Source organism: Podarcis erhardii (genome assembly GCF_964252035.2).
Source record: "Podarcis erhardii genome assembly, chromosome: 2".
Lineage (NCBI taxonomy): Eukaryota > Metazoa > Chordata > Lepidosauria > Squamata > Lacertidae > Podarcis > Podarcis erhardii.
This window is the reverse complement of record NC_138498.1, coordinates 101,861,415-101,886,728: the sequence shown is the minus strand read 5'-3', so window position 1 is coordinate 101,886,728 and position 25,314 is coordinate 101,861,415. Positions and strand designations below refer to the sequence as shown.

General features: G+C 44.0%; 1 long non-coding RNA gene across 1 annotated transcript in view; it reads left to right on the top strand.

Annotated features, from left to right (window-relative positions):
- The first annotated feature begins 1,722 nt into the window (after nt 1-1,722).
- LOC309337510 overlaps nt 1,723-25,314 on the top strand; it is a 161,880-nt gene continuing 138,288 nt past the window's right edge. Inside the window, exons 1-2 of the long non-coding RNA XR_014154375.1 lie at nt 1,723-1,739; nt 22,222-22,417. This is a non-coding gene — a long non-coding RNA (uncharacterized lncRNA). The remainder of the gene's footprint in view (nt 1,740-22,221; nt 22,418-25,314) is intronic.

Below are 25,314 nucleotides of genomic sequence, written 5' to 3'. Positions count from 1 at the left end.
CATGAACAGACAGAGAAACACAAGGCGAGGTCAGTGAAGTGAAAAGCTATAAAAGAGCTTTAGAATTTAGGTACTTGGGATCGCGGGGAAGAAAATTCTATCGCCACCCAGGCCTATTCCCTCCACGCTGCTAACGAAGGGGGCACTGCGATCGTTCCAGAGGGCAGCCGTTGGAAACAAAGTCTTATTATCCCGAGCAACAGACAAGTCTATTTTATTTTATTTTATTTGGATGTAGAATCTGTCATCTCTGCCAGGCAACAAACAACTTCTAGGAATACTCCTTCCTGCAAAGTACCGTGGTGTATTTTGGCTTCTAGCTCTGCAGACATGATATAACAAGCAGGGGCTGCCAGTAATTCACCCAGTGAAGCTGTGCAGTGGAAGATTCAGGTCAGTTTAAGGCAGTGCTTTTTATTTTTTCTTTCTAGAAAAATAAGTGCTGGTACTCAGGGGTGAAATCAGGCTTTATTTCACACTGGTCAAAGACCCAATTTGGTACCCACAATGCATATTTGCACACATACACATGCAGACTGGGAGCCTCAATGGCGGCCCTCTGCAGGTTTCACCTGGGGCAAAAAACCTGGCTAACCCTCCTGTAGCTACGGCTCTGTGGTACTCACCATGGAGTTGTTACCGTAAGTGCCACACTTTTTAACAACAAAAAGAGGTGCTGGTACTGCATACCCTCGAGTACCCCCTGAAAAAAGCAGCACTGGTTTTTTTCCACACAGCACACTGTTAGTCAGTGGAATTTGCTGCGCCAAGATGTGGTGATGGCCACAAACCTAAGTGGTATTAAAAGAGAGTTAGATAAATTCATGATGAATGAGGCTAGCAATGGCTATTTGTCATGATGGCTTTATGGCCCCTTCGGGATCAGAGGTAAACTGCCTCTGAACACCAGTTGCTGAGGAATAACAGGCTGGAAAGGGGTCTTGTTTGTGAACTTCCCATAGGCATCTGTGGGGCTAGATAGGCCTTTGGTCTGAACCAGCAGGGCTTTCATACTTTTATGTTTTTATGATCCTGTGCCCAGTCACCGAGTTACAGCCTGTCTCTCTAATACACACGTTTGTTCATACAAGAAACACAGACTCAAACACAGAAACACAAAAGCAGATTCACGCATGGTCTCACATGAAAACAGACTCAAAGCTGAAGTCTTTCCACGAGCCCAAATCCATCATAGCTCCTACCAGAGTTGTCCATTGGCAGAGAGGCTTATGTTGGCCAGCTTGACACGGGTAGCTTCCAGAGGGCAATTCTCAGTTTTTGCAAATCATCGAAGCTTGCACACTGGCTAGCTGTCCTGTAAACCAGTCATTTGTACAGGAACTTCCAAAGCTCTAATTTCTCAAGCATCCCTATGATGATGAGCAACTCCCCTTTATTTCTAATGTGGTAGTCAGGCAACCACATGGTTGAAGCCATTTTGAAATGGCCTGAAATGACAATTATACTTTCTTTTTCGGTTTTGAAATCTACATGATCTAAATTTTATTTTTTTGGTAATGTTCAATTTATTCTGTGTTTACCAAACTGTTGATTTTTGTCATTTTTTAATTTTCTGACATGCTCTGTATTTTGTCTAAACTGAGCTTTTCTCACCACCAAATTCTCTTTTGCTTACTGGTGACAACTGATTTTTTTCAACTGGAACTCACCAGAACTCAGTTCAGGCACCTCTCAGGTGGCTCCACTGCCATTATAAGAGAACAAAGGGAGGACAGATGGTGAGTTCTGGCACATCTATACCTATACCTATATCTATCTATATCTGTATCTATATCTACTTAGACTGTACAAGTCTAAGTGACTGGGGGAAAATCAGTTTAGGCCCTGTCTTACACAGGAATCAACTCCAGTTCCAAAGCACAAAGTTTGGGGTGAAAGGCAGCTATGCAGCCCCTTGGTCCAAAACAACGATAATAAATTGGCACAGATTACCTGCAAGCTCTTGGAATTTAGGTAGGGTTTCAGAGCTGTGGGAGGTTGGCTTGACCTCTCACTCTTTTATTGCTTTGCCCAATATTCCCAATTTTTACCCTCACTTCTCAGCAGGCAGAACGGCAGCTCAGAAATAGATGCCAGATGTTCATAAAATGCACATCACCGATACTATATTTTGCTAGCACTCACCCTTGCTTAACCAAGGCCATCAAGCTCTTGCCCTTGCATCAGCCCTGAGGATGCTCGGATTCTGGCAAACCTCAAGAGGGTATGGGGAGCAGGGGCGAAATGAAGCCAATGCCCACTGCAGTTGACGTCTTGATCATTTTGGAACAAACTCTTCCTGTGTCCATAGCAAAACTATGGAACTCTCACGCAAGGCTGTGATGGTGACCAGCTTGGATGGCTTTAGACAACTTGGATGGATTAGACATGGATAATTCATGGAGCACAAGGCTACCCAAGGGCTACTAGCCACAATGGCTCTGTCCCACCGAAATTATCAGAGAGACATCATGCCTCTGAATATCAATTTCTAGGAATTGCATGTGAGCAGATTGCTGGTGTGTTCATACCTAGCTTCCCAGCTTCCGGCAGTCATCTGATTGGCTACCATGAGAACAGGATGCTGAACTAGATGGACCCTTGGCCTGATCCAGCAGCCTTGACTTACATTCTTATGTTCACAATCACTGCACAGCTGCCACACCCACAGCTGTGACTCTCATTTTATTTCTGCTGCACACTGAAGAACTCAGTTGCAATTTGCCTTCTGTGGCATAATGTCAGATGCAGCAAACAAATAGATTTCCGAGGTTTATTTAAACAATACGAGGAAGCCATCACTGTTGATTGTTTAACAAACTGCACAGGGTTGAGATGCCACCTACAAGTTATGCCCAACAGTCCACCCAACGAAGCCATGCGTTCAGCTCTTTGTACACAGCTAGCTTCAGATTTTCTGACGTTCACTGCAGTCGATTTCTCCTGCTAGGAAAGCTGGCAGATGGCTGTTAAGCAAATGATTGACTTTCAAGCTAAATCTCCCCACTCACAAAAGTCAACAGAGGGGAAGGGTTCTCCATGGGATTTCTTGCCCATGATGGAATTAGGATGGAGCATGGACTGAGGTGAGCAGCCGAGATGATAAAGTGTCTGTGAACAAAGTCTTATGAGGAACAGTTGAGGGTATGTTTAGCCTGCAGAAGAGGAGACTGAGAGGTGATATGATGGCCATCTTCAAATATCTAAAGGGCTGCCACATTGAAGATGGAGCAAGCTTCTTTTCTCCTGCTCTGGAGGCCCGGACTTGATTATGTATTTGTTTGTTTGCTTGTTTGTCTTATATACTGGCCTTCATAAACAGATCTCAGGGTGGTTCACAAGACAAAAATACAAGATAAAAGCACAAATAAACAGAAACAAGAAAACAATAGTCCCCCTCCCATAAACATATTTAAAAGGCTGTAGAATATTTATAATAATATTTTATTTATATCCCGCCCTCCCCAGCCGAAGCCGGGCTCAGAACAGCTAACGACAGTAAAATGATACAACGTTCTAAAATCAGTTCATTGTAAAATCAGTTCAAATCAGATTAATGGCAACCATTAGGCTAGAGTTCTGTGAGTTACAAGACAGGAGATCTGCTGCTGCTATGTAACTTTTCTCCTCCTCCTCCTCCTCCTCCTCCTCCTCCTCCTCCTCCTCCTCCTCCTTCTTCTTCTTCTTCTTCTTCTTCTTCTTCTTCTTCTTCTTCTTCTTCTTCTTCTTCAACAGCTTTTTCTGTTAAATACAATCCCTGGGATGCCTTTATACACTTCCAATTTAGAGCAGGTCAAGCTTTTTCTGTGCTGAAACCTTATGCGCTAAACTGATCAGACAGAACTCCCTCAGCATGAGATCATGCCTTTCTTAATGACTGCAACTGACCTAGGCCAGGCCATTGAAAAAGGCAGGCTTCAGAACTCCATTCAGAGAACAGCAAGCTATGTTTGAGGAGCTGCGTTTCAGTCTCCCTTGCATTTAGGGCATGCCCCCCTGCTACAAATCTAATATGTCCGGGGACTGTTATGCAATGCAGGAGTGCCATGTAGAATGCTATGGCTTGGGTGTTCTGAGTCTTGGGCTAGAATATTCTTTTCCCCCTTTCCACTTCCAATTCTGGAAAGAGGGTTGCTGGGTGTCCTACTTTACAGAAGACAGTTCTTTCTTTGAAGGGCTATCTGGCCCAAGGCTGTTTGAAAGATAATAATAATTCTTATTCTTATTCTTATGATTTATACCCTGCCTTCCCTGGCCCGAGCAAGGCTCAGGTTGGCTAACAACAGTAAAAATTACAGAAAAAACATAATGGGGGGGGGAACCAATTTAAAATACAGGTTAAAATGCAATTTAAAATGCAGCCTCATTTTAAATGTAGCCCATAGATCAAAACCATAAGGGGAGGAAAACATAAGGGTCAGACTGAGTCCAAACCAAAGGCCAGGTGGAACAGCTCTGTCTTGCAGGCCCTGCGGAAAGATGTCAAGTCCCACAGGGCCCTAGTCTCTTGTGACAGAGGGTTCCACCAAGTCGGGGCCAGTACTAAAAAGACCCTGGCCCAAGTTGAGACCAATCTAACCACCTTGTGTAAGAATGGTGAGCAGCGCCCCTGAATGTATCCGTCAGGACATAGACAGCACACTGAGCATCCAATCACAGTCTACTCCCACTATGGTGAGATTTACTGCATTTTTAAAATCTTAATTATAGCAAGTATCTCTAGATTTGCATCTGTCTATGAAAAAATATGCAAATCTGCACTCCCTTCTCTGATTATGAATAAATGGCTACCCTGTTTGCAAACCATCTTGATTTGGGTTGAGGCATTTGTTGTTCCATTCCAGGAATCAAAATGTCTTGGGCTAGCCCTGTTTGGAAACAGTGCCCTCTGACCCGGAAGTGCTTCCTTTAATCCCAGATGTGGGAGATGAACTCCCTCTACTTGCCCAGTGAAGTTCATCACACTCTGAATCAGTGCAGGTGTGCTCCCCCCTCACACTTCAAATTTAGGTATAGAATGGGTTGAAATTCATTGAAAATTATTGTTTTGTACAAGTGCTAGCAGTCTGGGTCTGTATGAAGAGATACAAGAGAGGCCTCAATCTATAAACAGAATGAGGGACCGCCCTGTGTCTGCTCTGCTAGATCAAGTAAAAGAATTTGAGAAAGCAGGGTTTCCACAATATATTTAAATTGCTTAACCATTCCAGACCTTGTTCGTTTTAATGGCGTTCTTGCCAAAAAGCATCGAAGGCTGCAATCTTCTGCACACTTGCGTATGGGAACGTTTGCACCATTGAGCACAGTAGTACTTACTTCTGAGTAACCCTGCATGGGATTGCAATGTATGAGATCCAGTTTCTTGGCAAAAGAAGTTGGACCTTTGTTCAAGCTGGAGTCCCTAGTTACACTAGATCAACTCTGAAGAATGGCTTTGTTTGTCAGATACAGAGAAATATGACTGTCCTTTTGCCCAAAACTTCACCATTGTTTTGCTTAGTAACCACCTGAAATGTTTACATTTGCACACTGCAGTGGTAGTAAAAGGAAATCTTATCTCGTAGCAAAACCAACAAGCTGTTTCAACACGAGAACAATGTCTGCAAAACTGTCATGCCATCTGTGCCTGTAAAATTCCGTCTTTCATAGACACAACATGAAAGCCAAAAAGAGAGAAAGAAACAAGAAACACCCTCTGGTTTTTCTGGGTTCTGGAAGACAAAATATTCTGTATTTTGTTCTCCAGTATGCATTTGCTGAATTATGCTGAATTTTGAATTATGGTGCTGGAGGAGACTCTTGAGAGTCCCATGGACTGCAAGAAGATCATACCTCTCCATTCTTAAGGAAATCAGCCCTGAGTGCTCACTGGAAGGACAGATCCTGAAGCTGAGGGTCCAATACTTTGGCCACCTCATGAGAAGAGAAGACTCCCTGGAAAAGACCCTGATGTTGGGAAAGGTGGAGGGCACAAGGAGAAGGGGACGACAGAGGACGAGATGGTTGGACAGTGCTCTCAAAGCTACCAGCATGAGTTTGACCAAACTGAGGGAGGCAGTGGAAGACAGGAGTGCCTGGCGTGCTCTGGTCCATGGGGTCATGAAGAGTCAGATAAGACTAAACAACTAAACAACAACAACAACGTGCATTTGCTTTCCTAGAAAGTAATATGTAAGTATATGAAAGAGGAGGAAGGATTCTGTCTGTCCCAGGGCTGCAGAAGCTGCAGCCCTCCAGATGTTGGTGGACCACAACTCCCATCACTTCTAAGCACACACCATGCTGGTTGGGGCTAATGGGAGCTGGAGGTCAACAATATGGAGAGAGTGCCACAGGTTCCCTATCCTTTCTCTACTGCACTATATAGAAGGCTTACAAAACATTGTATTGAAATGCTGAACTCTTGGCTCAATTTCCAGCCCTTGTGTTGCAAATGAGTCCAGTGGTATTTTGAGTGGCATAGTAGGACAGAAAGGAATAGATCTTATGTTCTGTTCATGAGAGCAGCAGTGGAGATTGCAGGGCCGGGGTAGCTGCTTAGATTTTGTAATGCGATTGGCTGCAAGGCTCTGCACCAGTCTCTGCTAGCCTTCCAGATGTTTTGGAGCACAGGTTCCATCAGCCCCAGCCAGTATGGCAGTAGGCCACTGGAACTAAAGGGTCAGGGTGCTGTCAGTGGCTCCTGGCTGGTTGCCCAGGAAAGTATAAAGACAAGGAAAAGTTTCTTACAGTCCTTTTTTATTTCAGTCTTTACAGAGAGAGGCTATAGAACCCAGCCTCTTGGATAATGGCGTTGTGCTGAGTGAATCTCCACCCCACCCCCCCGTCTCTCCCACTTCCTCATTCATCACTTCTATGGGTGCTGCTACATGCCCTCTGCCTTTGAGCTCTTTGCTCTCCTACTTTTAAGGCTCGCTGGGTTCTGGGAGATGGAGGGCCTGGAATGCTTTCCAGTGACAACATGTCAGCCAGCTGCTCTGCCTCTTCCTCCTCTCCCATCATTTCCCAGCTTTCCCCCTCATCTGCCTCTGAGCTGTGACCTCCCTCAAACCCCTGTTGTCAATCTCTACTGTCTTCCTCTTCCTCCACCCTGGAGGGTCAGGCTGGGGAGGCGGTCTTCCTCCTCTGCCCAGTCCCTGACATAAAGGCAGTTGTAGTCCAAAACATCTGGAGGGCAGGAGGCTTCTCTCCCATCCTTGAGCATTCTCTAGATTCAGTTCCCATTACTATTCTGTATCTCCTAAAAACTCACAGGTTCTCATCAGCCCACCCACCTTCTGCCCTAACTGCCAGGCCATTGGCTGCGGTAGTGGCTCTCAGTCTTTCAATGGCCATTAGTCATTATGGTTACAGTGGTACCTGGGTTCTCAAACGTAATCCGTTCCCGAAGACCGTTCGAGTTCCGAAACGTTCGAAAACCAAATGTATGCAAATTCAGTTGAGAAAATTGAAAAACATGCAGTGGAAGCCATTCAACTTCTAAGGCACGTTCAAAAACGGAAGCATTTACTTCCGGGTTTTAGGCATTCAGGTTCCGAAATGTTCATCGATAGAGATGTTCAAGAACCGTGGTACCACTGTATATGCTAACTCCAGGTTCATGAGAGTTAGCATATACAGTGGTACCTCGGGTTAAGAACTTAATTCGTTCTGGAAGTCTGTTCTTTTTTTTTTTATAATAATTTTTATTCATTTTCCAAACACATAATAAAGACAAGCGAAACACAAAACAAAAACATACAAAACATTTAAACATGTATAACTTCATAATCTTATTTTCATGCACCTTCTTTCCTTCGACTTCCCCATACCTCCCCATCACTGCATCCTTGTTTTACGATTCTTTAGCAACCCTTTAGTCAATTTATCTATAATTCCTTTTCATTAAGTTTTCTTTAATTTGTTAATTACAGCTGTAATTCTCTGCTTCTTACCCCTTGACATCTTAACACTCCTCAATTTTACAACAGTTTTTAAGATATATTTTAAATTTCTTCCAGTCCTCTTCCACTGTCTCCTTCCCCTGGTCGCGGATTCTGCCAGTCATCTCAGCCAGTCCCATAAAGTCCGTCACCTTTGTTTGCCATTCTTCCAGAGTAGGTAGTTCTTGCATCTTCCAATACTTTGCCAGAAGAATTCTTGCTGCTGTGGTAGCATACATAAAAAAAATCCTGTCCCTCTTTAACACCAATTGGCCAACCATGCCCAAGAGAAAAGCCTCAGGTTTCTTAGGAAAGGTCCACTTAAGGACTTTCTTAATTTCATTATAGATCATTTCCCAAAAAGCTTTAATCTTCGGGCAGGTCCACCAAAGGTGGTAAAAAGTACCTTCAGTCTCATTACATTTCCAACATTTATTATTGGGCAAATGATAGATTTTTGCAAGCTTGACTGGGGTCATGTACCACCTATAGATCATTTTCATTATGTTTTCTTTCAAAGCATTACATGCGGTAAATCTAACACCAGTGGTCCATAACTGTTCCCAGTCAGCAAACATAATGTCATGACCGATGTCTTGTGCCCATTTAATCATAGCTGATTTCACCGTTTCATCCTGTGTATTCCATTTCAACAGCAAATTATACATTCTTGACAAATTCTTAGTATTGGGTTCTAACAGTTCTGTTTCTAATTTTGACCTCTCTTTCTGAAATCCTATTTTCCTATCCTGTTTAAATGTCTCATTTATCTGATGATAGTGCAACCAATCTCGAACTTTGGACTTTAATTTCTCATAACTCTGAAGTTTAACTCTTTCACCATCATGTTCTAAGATTTCACAATATTTTGGCCATTTAGAATCCATATTAAGTTTTTTCACCTCCTTGGCTTCCATTGGTGACAGCCACCTGGGAGTTTTACTTTCCAACAGATCTTTATATCGGATCCAAACATTATATAATGCTTTCCTAACAATATGATTTTTGAAACCTTTATAAACCTTTGCCTTATCGTACCATAAGTATGCATGCCAGCCAAAGTTATTATCGTACCCTTCCAGATCCAAAATGTCTGTGTTCTCAAGAAGTAGCCAGTGTTTCAGCCAGCAGAAAGCTGCCGATTCATAATAAAGTCTTAAGTCCGGCAGGGCAAACCCCTCTCTATCTTTTGCATCAGTTAAGATCTTAAATTTTATTCTGGGCTTTTTGCCCTGCCAGACAAATTTTGATATATCTTTCTGCCACTTCTTGAAACAGTCCATCTTGTCCAAGATCTGCAACGTCTGAAATAAAAATAACATTCTAGGCAATACATTCATCTTAATAGTAGCAATTCGGCCTAACAAGGAAAGTCTCAACCTTGACCATATTTCTAGATCTTTCTTTACTTCTAACCAACATTTTTCATAATTATCCTTAAATAAATTCACATTCTTAGATGTTAAGTTTATCCCCAGGTATTTCACTTTTTTCGTTATTTCCAAACCTGTTTCATTCTGAAATCTCTCTCTTTCCTCCATTGTTAATTTTTTTTCCAGCACTTTCGTTTTTTGTTTGTTCAATTTAAATCCTGCTACTTGACCAAATATCTCAATTAATTCTAATACTCTTTTGGTACTAGTGTCTGGCTGTTGCAGGGTCAATACTAGGTCATCTGCAAATGCTCTTAGTTTGTAGTGTCTGACTCCGACCTGAACTCCTTTAACCAACTGGTCCTTTCTAATCATGTTTAACAAAACCTCCAGGACTGAAATGAAAAGCAAAGTCCGGGAAGTTAGATCGACCTTAAAAAAAAAAAGAAGTTAATGATTATAAGAGAATTGGATAGTTGAATACAGATAAACAAAAGATTTTAATTTTTAAAAGCAATGTGAATATCTTTAAGAGGTTAGGTAAGAACTTGCTGAATTAATTTTGGAATTGGGATGTAAGAGGAGGGGGTGGGGGGAAGTCAATGAAAGTGGGTAAAGAAACTTAGGGTATGTAATTGTATTTGTGTGTTTGTTTGTCTTTGTCTTTGTGTGTGTGTCTGTTGTTATAAAATGTAAAAACCCAATAAAAATTATTTAAAAAAAAAAAAGAAAAGCAAAGTCCGTTCTTAACCTGGAACTGTTCTTAACCTGAAGCACCACTTTAGCTAATGGGCACCGCTGGAGCATGATTTCTGTTCTCATCCTGAAGCAAAGTTCTTAACACAAGGTACTATTTCTGGGTTAGCAGTGTCTGTAACCTGAAGCATCTGTAAGCTGAAGCATCTGTAACCCGAGGTACCACTGTACTTGTTACTGGGGAGCATCAACAGGAGATGGTTGTTGCCTTCAAGCCCTGCTTATACAAGGGCACCCCTGAAGCACCTGGCTGGCTACTTTGGAAAACAGGATGCTGGACTGGGTGGGTCAGAATCCAGTGGGGCTCTTCTTATGACCCAGACATCTAAAGAGAAGCATGTGCTGTTTGGGGAGTTTAAAGGACTGTCTTCTGTGTCCCGGTACTTTTCTGAGACCTTGGTTGTAGCTAGCATCCTCATTGCTGGTATGGCAAGCATCATTTATCTTGTGCTGAAAACCTACCATTTCATAGCAAGAGATATTTTATCCCTCCATCTTCCCCCTTCGAATGCTCCCAGGCAAATCTGTCTGAGGGATAATAGAGAGCTGTGTGCCCCAGCATAGCGTGACCGGCTCTGAAAAAGATATTTGTCTTGAGAAGTGCTTTTCAGACTTGGCACGGACAAGGAGAAGAGGAAGGCAGTGAGCTCTATGCATTTTGCATGTGATATCCTGCTAGGAACATGAGGCAAACAGATCAGGTGCAAATGAAAGGGAACAGGATTGCCATAAGGTCAATGCTTCACGGGGCCAAACGGGGGGGGGGGGGCTCATATGATAGAAATATCATATGAAAAGCTGTCCCTCAGGAAATTCTTCAGCTTATGTAACTATCTAGTTACAAAATGCCCCTTTTGGCATTGAATGAAGGGATGGGGAGAAATTTCGTGACAGTACTTCATATCGGTGAGTACCACCATACAGGTAAAAGGACTGTTTTCACAGTTTCCGTTATTTATTAAATTTATATATCACCCTTCACACGAAGATCACAACAGAAAAACTATAAAACAAGAAAACAAAATACATAATGAAACAAAAACAAACCAATAACCCCCACCCCTTATCATTAAGGATCAGGCAGTAGTATTATACAACAAATAGCTTTATTTAAACAGGCTTTCTTTCATTCCTAACTTTCTCTGACCCTTCTGTGTGTGTGTGTGTGTTCTCTCTCTCTCTCTCTCTCTCTCTCTCTCTCTCTCTCTCTCTCTCTCATGCTGAATCTTTTTCTGGTAGCTGTTCCCTCTCTGTGTGACTAAGTTTATCTTCTTGACTGCTGTCCTGACTGCTTCCACGTACATTGACACATTTACGTTCCATATTTTGGGATGCTTAAGTAATCACAGAATTGTAGAGTTGGAAGGGACCCTGAGGATTATCTATAGTCCAATCCCCTGCAATGCAGCTGCTCCATACAGGGCTCTAACCTGCAACCAGCACCACGCTTTAACCAACTGAGTTATGCAGGCTGGTGAATGGAACTTGGAATTTAATAGAGATGGATTTATACATTTCAGACGCCTGCCTGTGAGAAAGAACACCACACACACACACACACACACACACACACTGTTAGCTTTTCTAAGTATTACTCAAGTAATCTCCAGCTTTGCCTTTGTCTTCAGGCAAGGTCTTTCTGAATGCTGGAGGCTATAGTCTCAACTCCCTTGCTTCCAGCAGGCAGGCAGGCAGGCAGGCAGGCAGGCAGAGCTAAGTTCCACGCCTTTAATTTCTCTTTCATATGTTCCTCCAGAGCATTAGAGGGTGTGGGTTTTTTTTGGAGGGGGGAGGAATCTATTTCTTTAAAAAGAATCAAAAACTGTACATATTAACACAGTGGATTAAAAAACACAAACCCATAGAGTAAATGTGGGCTGGCCGGGGAGGGGCGGGGCAGGGGGCTGCACAAATGGGATAAGTATTTTAGCCTTGACTAGAATTGTTGGGCGGGGGGAATTGTTATGAGGAATAGATAAGAATAGTTAAGAATGAACTGTCCTACTCTATCCTAGGGATCAGCACAGTTTGCTTACTCAGAACAGCATGTTCTTATTAATTTGGTTTACTGGACGCTTCAAGCATGGTGGCAAAACATATCTAAGGAGCCATCAGATGGCTGGATAAGATACTTTGAGTACATCGCATGGGCTGATGCCATCTTTGGTCCACTTTTATGTGTAATGTGGACAGCAGTTTTTGCACATATATATGGTGAAGCAGTATGTGGACCGAGAACTCCCAGAAGTGCAAGCTGGATTTCGAGGAGGCAGAGGAACCAGAGACCAAATTGCAAACATGCGCTGGATTATGGAGAAAGCTAGAGAGTTCCAGAAAGACATCTACTTCTGCTTCATTGACTATGCAAAAGCCTTTGACTGTGTCGACCACAGCAAACTATGGCAAGTTCTTAAAGAAATGGGAGTGCCTGATCACCTCATCTGTCTCCTGAGAAATCTCTATGTGGGACAAGAAGCTACAGTTAGAACTGGATATGGAACAACTGAATGGTTCAAAATTGGGAAAGGAGTACGGCAAGGCTGTATATTGTCCCCCTGCTTATTTAACTTATATGCAGAATTCATCATGCGAAAGGCTGGGCTGGATGAATCCCAAGCCAGAATTAAGATTGCTGGAAGAAATATCAACAACCTCAGATATGCAGATGACACAACCTTGATGGCAGAAAGTGAGGAGGAATTAAAGAACCTTTTAATGAGGGTGAAAGAGGAGAGCGCAAAATATGGTCTGAAGCTCAACATCAAAAAAACGAAGATCATGGCCACTGGTCCCATCACCTCCTGGCAAATAGAAGGGGAAGAATTGGAGGCAGTGAGAGATTTTACTTTCTTGGGCTCCATGATCACTGCAGATAGTGACAGCAGTCAAGAAATTAAAAGACGCCTGCTCCTTGGGAGAAAGGCGATGGCAAACCTAGACAGGATCATTAAAAGCAGAGACATCACCTTGCCAACAAAGGTCCGTGTAGTTAAAGCCATGGTTTTCCCAGTAGTGATGTATGGAAGTGAGAGCTGGACCATAAAGAAGGCTGATCGTCGAAGAATTGATGCTTTTGAATTATGGTGCTGGAGGAGACTCTTGAGAGTCCCATGGACTGAAAGAAGATCAAACGTATCAATTCTTAAGGAAATCAGCCCTGAGTGCTCACTGGAAGGACAGATCATGAAGCTGAGGCTCCAATACTTTGGCCACCTCATGAGAAGAGAACACTCCCTGGAAAAGACCCTGATGCTGGGAAAGATGGAGGGCACAAGGAGAAGGGGACGACAGAGGATGAGATGGTTGGACAGTGTTCTCGAAGCTACAAAAATGAGTCTGACCAAACTGCGGGAGGTAGTGGAAAATAGGAGTGCCTGGCGTGCTCTGGTCCATGGGGTCATGAAGAGTCGGACACGACTAAACGACTAAACAACAACAACATGGTGAAGCCTGAGTTGGTCTAGGGGCACTTCTGTGCCCCTGCACCCGAAACTGGCTGAGCATAGAGGCCTCTGACATGCCACGCATTGACGAAAGTCAGCATCATTGTCAAGACGCAGAATGCGCCGTAGACTTCCATGTCTATTCAAAATCAACAAGCCAACCAGATTCTTCCATTCCAAAAAGCAAAGAATTACCCAAGCCAATAGTGAAAGCTCAGCAAGATCTATCTGACTTTTAACATTCCATTTAATCCAAAACATCATAGCGCCTCTACTCATTTTCAGTCTTTCTTTTTTATTTCTTTACTTTGCCAATTATAAAGAGGGTATTTTTACTCTATTAGCAAAACTACTAATTTCTATGTGGTATTTTTTGGACCCTTGCCTGCAACCCTATATACACTTACTTGGGAGTAAATCCCACTGAACCCCATGGAGCTTAACTCCAACTTAGTAAAGACAAATGTTATGCAAATAATAACTTTTATGCAAATAAACTTTTCAGTAAATCCTTAGGAAGAGGATTACTGAAATTGATAATCACTTTACTATTCTAAACTATAGCCTGTGTTCAATAGAATATAGATAGCCCACTCTTTAAGAGTTTCCAAGCACCAACAAGTATGACAAGGAAGTATGCCTCTGTTATTTTTGATTTATTTTTAATTGATTTGAAGTTCATTCCTCCCAAAATTCTTTTAATGAGCTAAACACACATTTGTATTTGTTCACAGTCTAGTCTTACACTTTAGGATCAAGGTACTGGGGCCATTACTTCTTATCCTATCTAAAGTGTGTAAGATAAGCACTTCATTCCAGCCACAAACATCCCTTCCACCCCCTGCCATTCTTTAAATATCTGAAAGCAACCAGCTTCTCCCCTGAGCTCCCCATGACCAGTTCCTCCCACTGTTCTTCATATCATCAGCCAGACATACACTTAGGATGGAGTCTCCAACCCTTTTGACCTAAGACTGTTATATGTAAATGATCTTCAAATGGTGTTTAGAGGTAAGTTTCACGTATTTACAGAGGTCCTTCTGCTTTCCAACAGAGATAACCTATCACAGTCTGAACGATAAAGCCATGTGAGATAAGAAGTCAGAGCCCACAAACCAGATCTGAATCAATATTTACTGTACACCCGAAGATGACTTCTCTGCTGCGAGTCTCAGACAAGACCCTCAAGAAGATGAGATCCTCAGTCGAGCCTCTTTGCCAGGGCGGCGTGTTTGGGGACACATCTTGGGATATTGGAATGACTTGAACTCATGAACCTCATTCTGTTTTACATCACTTAAGGGACTGAGCAGGCTCAACGTTGTCAGGGCAGTTTAGTAGCCAAGTTAGCCGTAGCGATGGAGATATCTGTGCCACCTCCACCAGCTGCTGCTGTGCAGAACAAATCTTAACAGTTTACACAAAAACTTTCCAAAGTGGAGGCATCACCTCCTAGAACTATTCCAACACAGGACTAGACTGTGTTCTGGATTCCTCCTGAGAGTCATCTGCTATAATATACTGGAGGATGTAAGTGACTTTATCATAGATTTGTCGCGTTGGAAGGGAACCTGTTTGAAATGCTTTGCAAACAAATCACAGTGGGCCACTGCTGTTTCTGGCCAGCATGTAAAAAGCCAAGAACTACCCCCAAAAAGCTCTGCTGGATGGTATAACGAGGGTGCAATGACAGCAGCCAAGTGTCTTCACTGGCACCAAGATAATGATTCTTGAGATCTTGATAATGATTCAAGAGTCAAGACCCATCAACAACCTGACTCATCCTTGTGTTCCACAAAGCCAGGGCTTTGACAGGTGTGCCATTTTAGCTGGCAAATCCTTCAGAATGGTCAGAAACCAGTTGAATTCATCAACCTCCAGGGACAGGCCTTTCCAAATGATCCCTGTCTGTGAAACTACTAAAGTAATTGTGAGAGGAAAAGGGGTCTCCCAATAACTGGATGGCTATATTGATCCTCTAGGTTCAGAGACAGTATGGCTCTGATTAGCAGTGGAAAGCACGTAACAATTGGAGCAGGCTGTTGCTTCATGCCTTGGTTTGAACCAGTAGGTTCAACTTCTCCTCTCATGGGAGTTTCCTCCTCTGGAACCCCTGACACAGATCTTCCACTAAAATAAATAGATAACTCTGTCTTCCACCATTATCACCAAAACGGTATCAGTTCCAAAGCCAGGTCGGAAACATAACTCAATCAATCAACCAACCAGCCAATCCAATTTTATTACGCAACCACAGACCCATGGGAAATCTTACTGGGGGGAAATCGATATCTTATCCAGAAATGTTCTGGGCTGATCACGTGCTCAGTTAACTGCTCTAAGGAAGGAGATCAGAAGCAGGCAAGTATAGTTGCCAGAGGTTAACGTGCAGAATCACAGGTGGCCACAAGAGAACCTTTGGACTCCAATAACTGCAGTTTTAAAAGTGCTGCTTTCTAAAGGCAACTCCACAACTGTATTCACAAGCTTCCAACACATAACTGGAAAATACAGTCCTAAAGCAATGTCTGATTATTAAACTTTTGTGGAAACATACAGAAACAAAACACAGAGACTGCAATCCTACATGAAAAAGTTGGCGGATCCTGCATTTTAAAAAAACCAACTATGACTAGGATGTTAGGGTCTTAATGTTAAGGAGTTCACATCTCCAGGGGCCATTATGCTGGCCAGCAAAATTTTATAAATGCCCATACAGGGAGAATGAGCCGATAAGATGTGATTCTGGCACAAGTCCCAAAATCATTTATATTGGTAACTCCTTAAAGTGCAATTTTTCATAGCAACATTGTTCTACAGTTTGTACAACATACTGGAGGTTCTCTCCCCCACCTGCCACCCCCAGCTAAAGAAGCCCAAGAGGCATAATTGACGGAAATGTGATGTAAAATGCCAAGGTCATTTAAATAATAGGTTCCTTTCCAGGCCAGATTACAGCAGAAAGGTAATCCCCGAGGGAAAAGAAATGAGCACATGTGCTAAGAAATGTGTGGATGTTATATGGCAATGCTTGGCTATGTTACAATTACGTCTAATAGCCCAAAATAAAAGCAGTTTGGTCATGGCGGAAACATGCACATAACCAGGCTGGGGGAAAAACCCCTCTTTAAGAACTGTACATAAACCTGTATCTTCTGACTACTAATAGAGAACCCAGGGACTGAGTATTAATTCATTCCCAAATGAGACAAGCTGGATTTCATCCTGAAGAAGGAAAACATCATAATTGTGACCTCATTGTCCTGCTGTCACTACACCAGCAGCCTTGAGGTTGTGGACTTGGGGGTGTAGAGGGTTATGTCATCACAGTGAGGTTGGTGAGCCACACATTGATGCTCCAACCTAGATGAAACCTGGGATATCTGTAACAGGGTCTCCTTGTTTTTTAAAAATTGAGAGTGGCCTTTGGGTGGGAGGTTTGTACTATGGTGTGGGAGAAGGAACCCTTGCCCTCTGCCATTTCCCTGATGTAATTTTGCCCTCCTAATGCTACTTCCTGTTACACATTAGGGCATTTTTATTTTCAACCTACAGGGAGGAATTTGATGTAGTGCTAAGATAAAGTCCCTTAGTGGTGTACATGCACGGCCCCACAATCCGAACACAATGAGTTCTCAGGGAACCATTTGTTAGGCAAGAGTTTGCATAATGAGTTGACAATTTCCATTGATTCATGTCCGAAAATTTCTAATGTGTTCACAGTCATGGAATTTTGACCCCCAAATAGTGGGAAACGCCAGGAAAACCATCTGAGACCTTGCAAAAGGCAAGGAAGGAAGGGGGGGGGGGAAAGCTCGCTTATTTGCCCAGACTCTCTCCCTTTACCCCCTCCCACCATAGCTGTCAACTTTCAGATTTGAAAATAAGGGATCGGCAGCCTCACCTGTCCCGGGGACAGTCTATGGGATATCTAACAATCTGGGATAGCAGTGGGAAGCAGCAGGAAACGGCACTGGAATAAGGGAATTTCCCGCAAAAAAAGGGAAGGTTGAGAGCTATGCCTCCCACCATGGTTTCTGGAGAAGAAGCTGCCACAAACCAGCAAAACACAAAAAAGCAAGGCTTGCTTGAGGCTGCTTATTGGCTACACACACACACTACACACAGGTCTGGCTGTTTGGATATCTGAATCCACGAGAACTGTGTTCATTGCAAGAAGAGGCTGAGTCAGGGCAATCAGGATCTGAGCAGAATTTTTGAGATTTTTGCCAAGACCCTCACAGGCACTACAGGAAGTACAGTAGTACCTCACAAGACGAATGCCTTGCAAAACGAAAAACGCGCAAGACGAAAGAGTTTTCCATTTTTTGAGTCGTTCTGCAAGATGAATTTCCCTATGGGCTTGCTTCGCAAGACGAAACGTCTTGCGAGTTCTTGCGAGTTTGTTTCCTTTTTCTTAAAGCCGCTAAGCCGTTAATAGCCGCCAAGCCGCTAATAGCCGCTAAGCCGCTAATAGCCGTGCTTCGCAAGACAAAAAAACCGCAAGACGAAGAGACTCACGGAACGGATTAATTTCGTCTTGCGAGGCACCACTGTAGAGGCACAACCCCTGATTATAAGGCTTTATTTATTCTGTTTTAATGAGTTGACTCTTATACGTATGTTTTAGCCATATTGATCCCACTGCTCCCCAAAACTTTATGGATGGGGTGACCTGCTAAACAAATGTGGTTGCTCACCAGGCAAGCGTAGCCTACAATGCTTCTGCCTGCCTTTGGAAGGTGGTGGACTGTCCTTCATTGGAGGTTCTTAAACAGAGGGATTATTTAGCTGTGATACCTGCATTGCAGAGGGTTGAAGTACATGACCCTTGGGTCCTTTCCAACTCTACAATTCAGTGGTTCTATGAAAGCTCATGGCATCCCCCACCCCATATTTGCTGCAAGCATCTTAAAAGGGCACGATTGGTGTGTGCTTAGGAGCAGGTGCTTAGTCAGTAATCAAAGGACTGGCAAGAAGAAATAGCAAGTTATCGACTGAAAGTCAGTATATTCACAGTGGGAGCAGTCCAGAGCAAGGTTTGTTTCTGGCAATCATTTGCTGCAATCGTTCAGTTTCTGCTTGGAGCAGCTGGTTCGTAAACCCACAAAGTGGTCCCTTTAAAACTCGTGGGATTGAGGCGAAGTCTGAAGACAAAGAAGCGAGATGTCTTGACTTTGAGGTGGCCTTTCTTCAAAGCTCAAGGCAAACGCTGTGCGAGGCTTTACATTACAGCCGGGGCCATTTCCCACCGCTGCACACATTCGGAGGGAGCTCTAAAATGGCCAAACATGGTTAATAGCTGCATTGAGCTCTTGTTTGGGGATTAACAAGCCCTTCAGAAGAGTTTAACCTGCCCCTCACTTGGCTCAGAGCTCTTCACTAACAAACTGGTCATTAACCACTGCTGAAGAATCACTGAGTGGTTTCCTGGGATTACATCAGCGGTAATTAAAAAACCTAATCGCTCCCCACAATGGCCTGCTAAATTACACTAATTTATCATTCCACCTCTTGAAAAGGCCTCAAGTAAGTGGGCAACAAAGAAAGGGACAAAAACACTGAAGGGAATGTGATCCCCTGAAGATGCAATGCAAATCGAGAATTTCCTTGGCATCAGATCTTCTTTTTTATGTTACATTTGCACACATGGGCCAAGACTGTGCAGGGGGTTGAGGGTGTGGGAGCTTGTGTGTGTGTGTGTGTGTGTGTGTGTGTGTGTGTGTGTGTAGCTCAGGATGGGTGGAAACAATGTGCATACTAACTGGAATTTTCACAGGAATCAGATTTAAGGCTTCCTTGCAAAAAAGAAGATAGGAGAATTATTTTAATTAAGGGATCCAAAAGGAAACAGAAGCATTTTTTTCATTAGTTAAACTACCAGTCAAAAGGCAACACTTCTCAAACAGCTGCTCTGTATCTTAACAAAAGCACAGCAGTTCTTATTAGGGCTTGCATACATGTATGTGTATATCTCCATTTTACTGATAACTGTGATGTAAATATTTACAGCAATTACTTATGCTATTATTGAAGCTATTTGAGGAATATCTTACTCAGCCACCCCTACCTGCTGGCAGCATCAGACTTTGTGGGTGTTAAAAAGCAGATGTGTTGAGAGGAAAAAGCAATTGTTATGAATGGGGGGAGGGAATGTTAATGGGGGAGGGAATAGCTTGTTTTAGATAGGCTTACCCTCCTTGTGTCTAATGCCTGAATCCAGATTGCTGTTACTATGCCAAGTTACTTCTAGTTCTTTAATGCACGACATGCTTTAAAATTCTGACTTCTTTTCACCCTACCCACCACCTCAATGTTTCCGGATTAATCCATATCTGTCCATATTGAAGGCCATGGGCTGGGGGGGGGGAGAGTGTGGAGCAGAGGTTAGGATTTCCATTGTGCCCTGAGTTTCTTCAGGTCAGGGGCAATTGTGCCACCTCCTGGTGGCTGGCATCATAAAAGGGGGGGGGGCAGGGAATCAAACAGAGTGTGATTCAAGAAAACACGGCAAGTGTATGTGCTGATAGAATTTGATGAATTACAGTGGTATCTCGGGTTACAGAGGCTTCAGGTTACATACGCTTCAGGTTACAGACTCCGCTAGCCCAAAAATAGTACCTCGGGTTAAGAACTTTGCTTCAGGATGAGAACAGAAATTGTGCTCCAGCAGCGCGGCGGCAGCGCGAGGCCCCATTAGCTAAAGTGGTACCTCTGGTTAAGAACAGTTTCAGGTTAAGAACAGACCTCCAGAATGAATTAAGTTCTTAACCTGAGGTACCACTGTATTGTATTTTAATATTTTGCTGAAAGCTGCCCAGAATGTCTGAGGAAACCCAGCCAAATGGGTGGGGTATAAATAAATTATTATTATTATTATTACAGCAAGGAGGGTGAATGTAGAGGGGACGAGGCCTAAATGCACCCAACTGAAAAATATCTTTTAGGGAAGCGTTGCAGGCTAACGCTTCTTATATGGGTATGGACATTGATGACTGCATTGCTTCTTATACATTTGTTTTTATCCATTTATCACATAACTTTTAAGCTGCTTTTCAACACACACTTTTTCCCAAGGCAGTGTACAAAAAAAAGAGAGAGAGAGAGAGAGAGAATGGAAATAAATTAAGATCCTTTATCAACATAAAAATTGTAGAACAGACACACAAGGACAATGATGAACAAAAGTGCAGCAATCAAAGCATTAATAAGAACATAGGAAGATCCTACTGGAAGAGGCCAATGGCCCATCTAAGTCCAGCGTCCTGTTCTCACAATGGCCAACCAGGTGGCTGCGGAAAACCCTCAAGCAGGACCCAGGCACAACAGCACTCTCCCTCCCATTGGTTTCCAGCAACTGATATTCAGACGCTATACTGCCTCTGCCCATGAAGAAGAGCATAACCATCATAGCTAGTAGCCCTTGATAGCACTGTCCTCCATGAATTTGTCCAGTTCATCTAAGTTGGTGGCCATCGCTGCCTCTTGTGTGAGTGAGTTCCATAGTTTAACTATGAGCTGCATGGTAATTTTAGCCAGCCACGTTAGCAGAATCAGCTGGTGTGGTAGGGCAGGTTTTGGGGCATACCTGGAAGGGGCTGGGGTGGCACAGAGTGGTGATGAGGTCAAGGCTTCCTGGGCACATTGGCAGGGATGCTGCATTGGCTCTGTCGCCGGTGCCACCCTGTCCCAGCCTAGCTCCGTTCAACAGTGGCGTAGCATGGGGGGTGCAGGGGAGGCCGGCCGCACCGGGCGCAACATCTGGGGGGGTGCTCGCCGCCTCCGGAGTCGCCGAAGAGCCTCAGGCGCAGTCTGTAGCAGAGCCCCATGTCTTGTGGAACCGACGAGATGTGCGCGCGTCCGGGCTGAAGGCGTCTGGCAGGCAGCGGCTCTCAGCGCTCACCGCAGTCCCTGCACGTCAGGGCCGTGGAGGGCACGCCAGGCAGCCCCTTCTCACAGCCACGCCACCACCGTGGCTACCTTACCGTAAATACCCCAGCCCAGGCAGCAGAAAGAAGAAGCTGGCAGTGGGGGTAGGTTAGGGGTTAGGGGGCGCAAATTACTTGCCTTGCCCCGGGTTAGGGGGCGCAAATTACTTGCCTTGCCCCGGGTTAGGGGGTGCAAATTACTTGCCTTGCCCCGGGTTAGGGGGCGCAAATTACTTGCCTTGCCCCGGGTGCTGACAACCCACGCTACGCCGCTGTCGTTCAAGTAAGATACAGCAGGGTCAGAGTGGGGAGGATATTTCTGCTCCTTTGCCTGACTGCAATTTGGCATAAAATCTAAGCGGCCTATAAAATGCCACCAGGAGACAGAACGAGGAGCAAACAGAAGGATATAGCTTACAGAAGTGTCCTCCCTGCCTTTTGCGAACCAAGGAGCTGACGAGTAAATGAAACACATAGAGCAATTTTACTCGAGGTTAATTTGCTCAGGAATAAATCCCACTGAGTTCAGCAGAGCTGGGTCAGTTGGATTGCAGCCATACTGCGCTGAGGTAAATCTTCAAATGAAGCCAAGTTAAAATGCTCACCTTATTTGTTTTAACTTTCTATAAAGAGCAGTGCAGCTCAAAAGATGCATGTATGGGTTGGGTTTTGTTTTCGTTTTTAAGTCCAATAAATTCTTTGTTTCCCTTGACCAATAGATTCTGCTCCCCCCGGCTTTTACCCACCATCCACTCTGCTGTGTGGTAGAGTGTGATCTTTACTCTCTCTTTCCCTGTAGGTAACAAACTTGGCTGCTGCGCTGCCTAATCCTGTGATCTGGTGCCCTCCTGGGAAACTCAATTCCAGGCAACTTCCTGACAAAGCTATTCATCAGGCATATGGACCACATTGATTCTCGAAGAGCAGTCATCATCTCTGGGGTCAAAACTCACTCAGCCTTTGAAATGCTAAACTGCAGAAATGTCCACAATCAGGTAAACATTTCCCAGTTACATTACTCATTCAGTATCTGCACCTAATTATTTAATCTGCATGATTAACTGTGTGTATGTAAAGTCTACATGATTAAGAGCCCCGGTGGATTAATTTTCATTTGAAAAGCAATTTGTACCTCTCAGACATACATTTGTGAACATAACAAGATTATCCCAAGAAAAGACAGAGTATTCTCGTATGGAAATATTGCAAATGGGTAATGAAGAGAAGAGAAAGGGAAAAAGTCAGCGTAACATGCCTTCCTGTTCTGCAAAGAAATGTTTTGGTCACCAGATTTCAAACTTCTTAGCCTCCGGTAACTTTGAACTTCCCATCCTTGGAGCCTCTTCACACAATTGTAGTTGTAGTGTATGGAACTCACTGCTTATTGGCTTAAATGGCCATATAATCCACATCTTAAAGGGTAAAGGGTAAAGGTACCACTGACAATTAAGTCCAGTCGCGGACGACTCTGGGGTCGCGGTGCTCATCTCACTTTACAGGCCGAGGGAGCCGCCGTTTGTCTGCAGACTGCTTTCCGGGTCATGTGGCCAGCATGACTAAGCTGCTTCTGGTGAACCAGAGCAGCGCATGGAAAGGCCATTTACCTTCCCACTGGAGTGGTACCTATTTATCTACTTGCACTTTGACTTGCTTTCGAACTACTAGGTGGGCAGGAAGAGGGACCAAACAATGGGAGCTCACCCCGTCGTGGGGATTCGAACCGCCGACCTTTTGATCGGCAAGCCCAAGTGGCACAGTGATTTAACCCACAGCGCCACCTGCGTCCCTAATCCACACCTTAGATTATTATTTTTTAAATGCAGGGCAAATCAATCAGTGGGTATGACATATGTTAGAACCCCATCTTCAGAGGCAGCGTATCTCTGAATATGGCTGCTACTTTCATGCTTTGCTTGTGAGAGTCTCGGAAGCATAGAATCATAGAATCATAGAGTTGGAAGAGACCACAAGGGCCATTGAGTCCAACCTCCTGCCAAGCAGGAAACACCATCAGAGTACTCCTGACATATGGTTGTCAAGCCTCTGCTTAAAGACCTCCAAAGAAGGAGACTCCACCACACTACTTGGCAGCAAATTCCACTGTCAAACAGCTCTTACTGTCAGGAAGTTCCTCCTAATGTTTAGGTGGAATCTTTTTTCTTGTAGTTTGGAACCATTGCTCCATGTCCGCTTCTCTGGAGCAGCAGAAAACAACCTTTCTTCCTCCTCTATGTGACATCCTTTTATATATTTGAACATGGCTATCATATCACCCCTTAACCTCCTCTTCTCCAGGCTAAACATGCCCAGCTCCCTTAGCCGTTCCTCATAAGGCATCGTTTCCAGGCCTTTGACCATTTTGGTTGCCCTCCTCTGGACACGTTCCAGTTTGTCAGTGTCCTTCTTGAACTGTGGTGCCCAGAACTGGACACAGTACTCCAGGTGAGGTCTGACCAGAGCAGAATACAGTGGCACTATTACTTCCCTTGATCTAGATGCTATACTCCCATTGATGCAGCCCAGAATTGCATTGGCTTTTTTAGCTGCCGCGTCACACTGTTGGCTCATGTCAAGTTTGTGGTCAACCAAGACTCCTAGATCCTTTTCACATGTACTGCTCTCAAGCCAGGTGTCACCCATCTTGTATTTGTGCCTCTCATTTTTTTTGCCCAAGTGCAATACTTTACATTTCTCCCTGTTAAAATTCATCTTGTTTGTTTTGGCCCAGTTCTCTAATCTGTCAAGGTCGTTTTGAAGTGTGATCCTGTCCTCTGGGGTGTTAGCCACCCCTCCCAGTTTGGTGTCATCTGCAAATTTGATCAGGATGCCCTTGAGTCCATCATCCAAGTCGTTGATAAAGATGTTGAATAAGACGGGGCCCAAGACAGAACCCTGTGGCACCCCACTAGTCACTCTTCTCCAGGATGAAGAGGAACCATTGATGAGCACCCTTTGGGTTCGGTCAGTCAGCCAGTTACAAATCCACTGAGTGGTAGCATAGTCAAGTCCGCATTTTACCAGCTTCTTTACAAGAATATCATGGGGCACCTTGTCAAATGCCTTGCTGAAATCAAGGTAGACTACATCCACTGCGTTCCCTTCATCTACCAGGCTTGTAATCTACCAGGCTAGCATATGGCTAGCCATGGTGGGAATCTGCCTACTGGCCTGGAGGATATTATTTGTTTATTTGCAACCATCTTTATAGACTGCCACCTCATATAAAATATCAAGATGGAGTCCAGCAAAACATCCTTCTTCTTTGGTGACACAGGTGCAGTAAAGGATTAGCTACTATCAAAACAATACAAATAATCATTAAAAAATGACCAGCTACTATAGAAAAGGTTTAAACAACTAAATAGGCCCTTTGGCCTTGTATCTAGGCACGGGGCTACAGCTGTCCATCTCCAGCCAAGGCGTTCAAAATCCTTGTCCCTGAAAATGACTCTTATATTAACACTTTCCACGCCAATGTACTCACTGCCTGAAGCAATCCAATGCTCCAGCCATCTCTCCCAGTTCTTCATGTTCCACCACCAAACACATTTCCTATTGCTCTTCTTTTACCTTGTAAGTAACAGGGGCACTAGAGGCAGGTGGAGTGGTTCATGGCCTGAGGGTTCCCTCCTTATTCTCCTCTTTCTATTGCCCCCAAGCACCAATTTGCAGTGTGTCAGGGTGCAAAAGCCTGGAGATAGTCCATAGTCTTCCAGGCTTTGCCACGCCGCTACCCATCTTGCCCATTAACAGGAAGTGAGAGAAGAAGCAAACCTCTCTCTCCTCTCTCTCTCTCCCCACTGTTCTCACTGACTCAACAAGTTGCAACCTATGTGAACAGAAAGGGGAAGGGGAAGGACTGGCTAGGAGGGCTTTTGGAGATGGTGAAGGC